The sequence below is a fragment of the Drosophila gunungcola genome, unplaced genomic scaffold (genome assembly GCF_025200985.1).
Source record: "Drosophila gunungcola strain Sukarami unplaced genomic scaffold, Dgunungcola_SK_2 000048F, whole genome shotgun sequence".
Lineage (NCBI taxonomy): Eukaryota > Metazoa > Arthropoda > Insecta > Diptera > Drosophilidae > Drosophila > Drosophila gunungcola.
The window spans coordinates 645,047-654,258 of record NW_026453215.1 but is presented as its reverse complement, the minus strand read 5'-3'; the positions used below and the strand labels follow the sequence as shown (position 1 = coordinate 654,258).

At 38.9% G+C, this 9,212-nt stretch overlaps 1 long non-coding RNA gene across 1 annotated transcript; it reads left to right on the top strand.

Moving 5' to 3' along the window:
* The first annotated feature begins 262 nt into the window (after nt 1-262).
* LOC128264021 (uncharacterized) lies at nt 263-672 on the top strand. Its single transcript, XR_008268636.1, has 3 exons — nt 263-345; nt 401-460; nt 527-672. It is a non-coding gene; the product is annotated as an uncharacterized LOC128264021 (long non-coding RNA).
* The last annotated feature ends 8,540 nt before the right edge of the window (nt 673-9,212 follow it).

Below are 9,212 nucleotides of genomic sequence, written 5' to 3'. Positions count from 1 at the left end.
GGATTAGGATCGGCTCATCTCCCCGCCCAAGGTAACTTACACAAACATCTCGGTAGCTTGTTTACATTCAATCTTGGGCAAGTTTAATAAATAAATAAATACATTCATTATTGATGCCTACTAATAATCTACTCTTTTCGTTAGAAACACTCAAGGCCGATCTCAGACCGTCGCCCAAATGAAAAGCGGTCAAAGCGGCAACAACCGAAGGGAAATTTTTAGACGCTTAATACTACAAGTGTCAGGAAAAAAAAAACGCCGCACGGCACTAAATTGGAGGCGTTTGCCAACCGGGTCGCCTAATCCTGAGGAGCTCCAAGGGAAAAGAAGGGACGTGCTGAAAATGTGAGTACGCTAAATAAATCCCACAAGTCATTAAATTTCGCGACCCAATTTATAGGTAGTTGGACGCGCGGCCAGGGTTCGGAATTAAGCCTCTAATTTTAGATTAGATTTTACAGTGAGTACTTGACAATCTGGACTAGGTGATATTACAAAAACAATGACGAAAGCTTATTTATTGCAGAGTTCCTCGTCGGATGTGGTTGAAACTGCAGCCAGAATGGAAAAATCGCTAGCGGCGAAAACCAGCGCGAGACCGCACGGAGCCAATTGGTCCGGAGGATGGCGCAGCGTCCGCGTAAGAGGGGCCGGAGGCAGTGCGTCGGTGGACTTGGCCAGCGCGGGCATTCGTTCCCGGAACGGACTCACCGAGGGAATCTCCGTGTCTGGCCGTCTCGGAGGCAGTCGCTGTAGCTGCTGGCGCTGGAGGCTGCTGCTGCTGCTCCTGATCGCTGCTGCGGCTGATGCTGCTGCGGCTGATGCTGCTGCGGCCGATGCTGCTGCGGCTGATGCTGCTGCGGCTGATGCTGCTGCGGCTGATGCTGCTGCGGCTGATGCTGCTGCGGCTGATGCTGAGGCCAATGCTGCTGCGGCTAATGGACGACGACCAGGTTAGGTCCGCCTGGTAAGTGTTCACTTCCCAAATCTTTTAAATTTCCGGGGCCCTCTAGATAGGGTCCCCGGTGGCTTTAATATTTACAAAAAACACTGTTATTCATAAGTTTATTGCAAATAAATAACCACTCACTTTAATTTATCTAAACACTAATAATGCACATATGAACTTATTTTTCCACGACTGTTCTCCTACGACTTATTGCAGCAACTAAAGCAAAACCCTGACCTACACCAAAGGCGTTCGCCATTTTCCCTCCCGCTCTCTCAAGATGGGTCAGCGAACGTATTCAAGGCTATTTAACCCAGTTAACGAGCGAACCGGGCTAAATTTAAATAGCTAAATCCTCTCCCGCTATCAATAGTAGGTGTCACCACCGAATCTTATCGATAGCGGGACCTGCTGACGTATCGGTTCGTTTTAGTATTTTCCAGACGGCTTCAACTGAAAATGCAAAAAAACTTAAACTCTTGTTTGTTTACTCTCTTCGACAGCTTTTTGGTTATATTCGTCCAGTGTGACCGCAGGCTGGAAAAGTGAAATATACCACATATGGTATATCTTTTTGAATTTGAAACATTTATCTTCAACACACAATCCGTATGGTGACTGACATCCTAGACAGAACATAACAGGGCTCATAGAGCCGCTCAAGAAAACGTGAAAAAGATTTTGCAAGACTATTTTTTTCCCAAAATGACTCATATGGCAAATGAGGTGGTCGCAAGTTGTAAAATATGCCAGAAGGCAAAATACGATAGACACCCTCAGAAACAGATTCTCGGAGAAATACCCATTCCCTCAAACACAGGCGAAATCCTACACATTGACATATTTTCAAAACACAAAAAATACTTTTTAACTTGCGTAGAAAAATTTTCAAAATTTTCAATTGTCCAAACAATAGCTTCCAGAACCATTGCAGACGTGCAAACCGCGATTTTACAACTTATTAGTTTCTACCGGCAACCCAAAACAATGAGCCCTCTATAAAATCCAAAACAATTAGGTCTTTTTTAAGCATCCTGTTTAACGTGCAAATCGTTAATGCACCGCCGCTTCACAGTACATCGAAAGGACAAGTGGAAAGATTCCACAGTACACTAACAGAAATAGCACGGTGTTTAAAAATCGAAAGAGCTATTGAGGAAACGGTTGAATTAATACTTGTCGCGGCTATAGAATACAATAGAACAATTCACTCTGTAACAAATAAACGACCCTTCGACATAATTCATTCATCAACCATAAAGCTTAACGCTGAAATTAGAGATAAAGTCTAAAATGCACAGAACATCCAACTACATAGATTAAATAAAACTAGACAAGACAGAAATTTTCAAGTAGGAGACAAAGTTCTCGTAAAATCAAAAAAGAGGTTGGGAAACAAACTTTCCAATTTGTACACCGAGGAAACCATAGAAGAAGACTTGGGGACCACAGTCTTAATAAAAGGGAGGGTGGTCCATAAGGACAATTTGAGGTAATTAAAATAAAGTTTATTTTTCTTCTATTCTTTTATTTTCAGCTATTCTTTATTTACATACCAATCATAGACGGAGTCGTGACCATTTGGAAAGACTAACAGTACCTAAAACATTCGACTCATTTAACAATGTATTCGGAGATAGTAAAGGACACGGAAGAAATGGAAGAACATTTCCCTCGGTCACATATCAGGCAGATGTTAGACTCGGATTTTCGACACATTAGAACTCCCATAGATATGTTCACCATAGACACGCTAGAAGCATCAACTTAGTAGGTACCGCATTAAAAATCGTAGCCGGTACTCCAGATTTCGATGACTTCTAGAAAATTAAATTCACGCAGAAAGAACTCATAGAATCAGAAAATAGGCAGATAAACATTAACACAAAGACCCAGGAACAAATAAATATCCTAACAAACTCAGTAAACATTTTAGTAAGAAACGCAAAAGTAGAACAGATAAATACAGAAAATTTGTATGAGAAATTGCTATCAAGAAACAGAATAATTATTTCCGAACTCGACGCCTTAATCAACATTAATCAACCCCGCAATTTAGATTCAAATGATTTACATAATTTAATCAATGAACATTCTACAAATGGTACTGTTACTGATCTAATGGGAGTTGCTCAAATTAAAGTTTTATTAAATAATAATTATTAAAATATCTTAAGCCGTATGTAGCTTGTAATCTTGCATCCCGTTGAAAACAATGGCACTATTCTTAATTTAGCTGAAGATAATACTATAGCTGACTGCGGTAACAAAATCATGCCGATTGGAAATTGCAGCACCGCCCTTACAACAACATTTTGCAGAGAAATGCCCTGCACAACCTGCGCACAGCAACTTCACTCAGTAGGCAACGCACACTGCTCGACTCGCACCACCCACCTTGAACACCTCATCGATGATGGCATCATAATTCTTAATGACGGAACAGCTACGATCAATGGACAACTGGTAACCGGAACGTTCCTCATTACATTCGAAGACGAGGTAAAAATAAATAACACCGTATACCAAAATTTGAAGAGCTACGTTAAGAAGTCACCAGCCCCAGCTGCATCAACAGTCCTTAACATAACGGGCCATCAAGAAATACTGAGCTTACCATAATTACAAAAATTAAATATGAAAAATCTATGTTACATTGGCGAAATAGAAAAGGGACTGGAAACACGGCCTATAAGCTCTACCAAAGATGCCAGCGAGATCAACGTCAGCGTGACCTTCAAGTTATCATTGACAGCTTCAAGAAGTCCGAGGACGTCCTTCATCTAAGTAAGGGAGGAGTTAACACGGTCTCACAGCAACATGGAAGTTCCCAAGCTGATCATGCATAACCGACTAAAATAATGCAAGTCCAGGGACACCTACGGATGTTGCACAACGACGTTGCCAAAATCCCAAGCTTCGGTCAGCGCAATCAGCGGGCAATGCACTCCGATGCAAGGGCGGCTACCCAAGCCATGCATGGGCAGCCAGGTCAGCACTTCTTGGGCATAGGGCTAGCTTTCGTTATAAGAATTATTGTACTTAGCAGTTAGTTGAATTTTGGAAATAAACCTTGACGGTCAAACCTCGCAATTACAAATATTTTTATATTAGTGAAAATTCACACAACATTATTAATAAAGTGTTGGATTAATTTATATAAAAATTGGAATTATGTTAATTGTCATTTCTTGGGCAATTAAGCGATGTTGGTCTTATTTCACAAACAGGAGGAAGAGAAGAGTGAAAACTGCAATCGCGACGGTTGACGGTAGCACTTCTAGCTGAGGTTTCTTCTGGTGGTTCCAATTACAAATAAAAACTTTGATCATTTGCTTGTATTTAATTGTTTGTTTATTATTGATGGGTGTTATCGATTGTTTTGCCGAAATTGAAATAATATTAATGAGGAGGAAGTTCAGAATCAACATAAGGATCAAGAGTCCAGTAATGAGGCACAAAACATTGTAGACTTTGGTTATGTCCTCCTTGTGGTCTACAATTTCGACGTTGTTCACCATGTTTGCCGTGTTGTCGGATGCCTGCGAGGTTGTAGATCCCATGATATACAAGTTATATTTCTATCGGGTTCTAAATTCGATCACTCGTATAGGTCCTCCGCGATTACAGTTTTTGTCAGTAGTGGACTTAACGCGGTTCCGCGATCGTTTCTGTCTTAACTCCCAATTCTCAATTATGTTGCACTATGACTGCCCGATTCGCAATTATCTTGGACTGTGACTGCCCGATTCGCATTATCTTGGACTTTGACTGCTCGAACCTAAGGTGGTGGCTCCTTTGTACCGGTGGTATTGCTTCCGGGTCATCTAAGTGTTACCACTTAGGTACAGCATTTCCCCTTTTTCTGGCTTTATGGCCCACTTCTGGATTCTGCTAGGTTTCATATTAATTGCTGCGTACACCTATTGCCGCTGTATGTTCTTATGATTGCTTACTCTGACCAATTCGTTGCTGGCTACTGTATTGGCCAATTTCGGTGTTCGGCACTTCACAGTGTCTTCTGTCTCTGGTTATTGTATCTATTTTTTTCTTGTTTTATTTCTTACCCCGCTCCCGTAACAGCTATTGTACATTTTTTTAACACACTTTTAGAAAGAGAGAAAGAACAAGACCAATATACTAACCGCTATTGTACATTATTTTAACACACTTTTAGAAAAAAAGAAAAAAAGAGACCAATATACTAACCGTTTTTGTGCATTATTTTAACACACTTTTAGAAATACTAACCGCTATTGTACATTATTTTAACACACTTTTAGAAAGAAAGAGACCAATATACTAATCGCTGTTGGTCCGATTTTGATGAAATTTAGACCGTAATTCTAAAATATTTAACCATTACTAAATGTCGAAGAAATAAAAAAAAAGTAAAAAACCGTAAACTTATAATTTTTTTCATTTATTTTTCCGATTGTTCCTATGGGAGCTATTTGCTATAGAGATCCGATCCGGCTCGGGAGCAAACATATTCAAAAGGATTTCAGTCTTTCTGGGTCTTTTTTGATTGGTAAAATTTTTGTTTACGTAATTTATTCTTTTCATATATAAGGTCTTTTTTCTCTTTCGCAGTGGTCTTTTTAAAACGGTTTTGTTGTGAACGCTCAAATAAAAGGCCGATTTGCTTGTTCTGTTGAACCGAACACTCGGACTGAAAGCCGCAAGCAAAACGAGAATAGTGTTTCAGAGAAATCGTTGCACTGCATTGCAAAAATCGATTTACGGTTGTTTGCGAGCTTTAAATTTGGTAGCTATAAAGTTGTTTTCAAAGATTTTGTTAGATTTTATATACACTTTAAAACCGCCATTCTCCTACGGTCAAGCGCATTTACTCAAGCTAAAGCCCTCATTCCACACAGTCCATCCGTTGGAAACGGTTGGAATTTTTAACATTTGTGAAACTCCGATATCCACAGAGCACATCCACCTTTAACCTTCCGATTTCAGCTGATCTGAACAGCTGTGGCTCGTCAAAACGTAAAAAATGTTTACAGGTTAACCATCTTTGTATACGTTTTGATGAGCTACAGCTGTTAAGATCAGCTAAAATAGAAAGGATAGTGTGCTCTGTGGAAACCTTATGGACCATCTCTTCAACGGATGGTGGAAAGTGGATGGATCTCTGTGGAAATACGCTATAAGTGTAAACGCCAGTTCATTGAGCACTTGCTAATAGCTGGATTCCATCGACGCATTAAAACGCATTTAGCCCAATGCGCATTTATTTACACACGTTTTTCCATAGAGCTAAATGCTGCTATTAAAATAAATGCGATAAGTAATTGCGATTAAAAATCATTCGCCCCGAACATTTTTAGAACAAATACCGGGAAATACTGATTTTTAGCGATATTTCGTTGGTGCCACGACTACAATAGCTTGTTTTTATGGAGCAATTTTTGATTTCTTTTGAATATAAAATCTATTTGCGCAAATCCTGGTTGCAGTACCACAATGAATTACTGCTGGATCTCTGGCAAGAAAAATCTATTAAATATACGGGGAGCTTTGCTCTTTTTTAGAAAATGTGTTAGTCTCCTTAACAAACACGTCAAACAACACCATCAGCTATTGTTCCTTGTCGCCCAAGTTGACAAATGCATCCAATAGCATTATCGATGACCTGCTGAGCACTTAAGATATCCATTAATTTGCTCATATTCACGATTTTTAATTTGCAACAATTCAAAAGTAAACAAACCCAGATCAGCTGTTCGTAACACTCAGATGTCGAAATAGCACTAGCTAAATGCTAATGCGCCAATGGAGTTAGGCACATTTAAAAAGTCCACTAATGCGGCAATGGAATCAGGCTATTAAAAAGTCCACTCATGCGGCAATGGAAACAAGCTATAAGAGTTTTTTCCTGCCATAGATCCAGCAGTAATGCAATGTGGTACTGCAACCAGGATTTGCTGCGGTTGCTCTTGCTTTCAGTCCTATTTGCGCAAAACAGATTTTATACTTAAAATAAATAAAAAATTGCGCCATCCTTGCATATAAAAACCAGCTATTGTAGTGATGGCACCAACTAAATATCGTTAAAAATCAGTATTTTCCAGTATTTTTTCCAGGTGCCATATCGGTGATTCCCCTGTATCGCTCAAATTAAGTCAAGAAACTCACTACCAAAAAAAAATTTTGGATATTTGACGCTCAAAGTAAAATTTTTTCAATATAAATAAACTGCACGAAATAAGCTGCGGCATGAAAAAAGACTGTACATTTTTATTTTTGTTAGATTTTTTGTTACTTTTAAAAGAAAAAAAAATTTTTTTAGTTTATTATTATGCTATTGTTTTTATTAAAAATATTGCGTTTACATTTTTGTTTTATCTTTATTGGTTTAGCCGCAATACAGTTTAAAGCTGCACGAAATAATGTATATTTTTATTACAATATATCGAAGTTAACTACCGTGAGGTAAGGGGGGGTGTGTGTCAAAACGCGTCTTCCTTTTATTACCTCTCCGAATTTATAATGATCCTCAAATTGGTGGCTTGCGGCTGCGCTGCCAGCTAATCTCGGCAGCGGCCAGCAGAGGCCTTCTATGTAACAATTCTATGATCATATATAAACGAGAGCGCGAGAGAAGTTGTATTTGCATGTATATGTATTCATTGTAGTTGACTGCACTCAAGCCATGGGAATTCGCTGACACTTGCGCTTCCCATAAGTTGAGTTCTGAGGCGCATTCATATTTCACTTGGCTGCCCGAGTTTTGTGTATTTGTTTAAGTACAGTGGGTACTCACTACAATGATAAATGCATACAACAGTTAAGAGCGTACATCTCAATTTTAAACATTTTTGTGTCTACCGATAAATTTTAAACACAAACACCTCTTAACGAGGGAAAAAACTCGTAACGATCGCACCTTCAACATACAAAATATGTGATGTCTAATTTTGTGACGGAAAAGCATTCGACTAAATAAATACACTTTTTAAATGTTCTTTCATCATATAGGTATTCTCCGCAAAAAGCTACACAAGTCAGTACAAAGTCAGTCATGTTACTTAACAATTTCAAAGCAGCGTGCCGTTTACAAAACAAATTGATTAAAAAGAAGTAATTTTGTTTAATAAAATAAAAAATAGTCGTCACAAAATGAAATATCAGTAGTTTTTGGATTTGAGGGTGCGATCACGTTAATTTTACCTAGTCAAGAGGTGTTTTTGTTTGAAACAACAGTCTTGTTCCTGCAAAGCTCCGGAACCGGATTACAATAAAAGATTTGTATGAGTAGGCTATTGAAAAAACTCTGACTCTTGATCTTAGCTCAACGACCAAAACAAAAATGTTGGGAGCCTGAATACCAAGCATACGAAACGTAGACAAAATTTGCTCTGCCCGAACCTCTGCCATCCTATGTGTTGTGTCCCAAAGAAATAAGAAGACACGATCGGGTTGAGGTCAAATATGCAAGTGATTTTATCCCCTTCGTGTTATAAGCTGATGCAAGAGGAACAAAGTTTTCATAAGAAGGGCTGATACCAGAATATAACTTTTAAGAAGAAGGATGCATATTCTTTTGAATTTACGACACATATCACATCTCTCCCCTAAAATTACATAGTGTTAGTAGTTTTACGCTTTCAAAAATTTTGGAACGGAGTTCGTTTTAGATAAATGCTTGCCTTAAAGTTTTTTAGTTTTTTTTTTTTTTATTCTTCCAATCGCCGGCTCAAATACTTCCTTGTACTTATTACAAAGATTGGTCATTTGATTTGATATTGTTTAGACTGCATTGTTGTTTTTTTTTTTTTTAAACGAAACGAACGCGTTTTTTTGTAAACAGGTCGAGGGTCTTACGACGCTTTGTTTTTTTTTTTATTGAACACGCGTCGAGGGTCTTACGATCGCGTTTTTTTGTACACAGGTCGAGGGTGTTACGACGCGTTGTTTTTTTTATTTAACACGGGTGTCAATTAATTATATGTCCTGTTTAAGGATTTATTGTAAGACGCACTGTACTGCACGAATGAGAATTCTTTGTAATTGCGGGGTTTGACCGTCACGGTTTATTTCCAAAATTCAACTAACTGCTAAGTACATTGATTCTTTTAACGAAAGCTAGCCCTATGCCCTAAAAGTGCTGACCGGCTGCCCATGCATGGTGTTAAGTAGCCGCCGTTGCATCGGAGTGCATTGCCCGCTGATTTCGGCTGACCGAAGCTTGGGATTTTGGCAACGTCGTTGGGCAACCTCCGCAGGTGTCGCTGGCCTTGCATTATTTTAT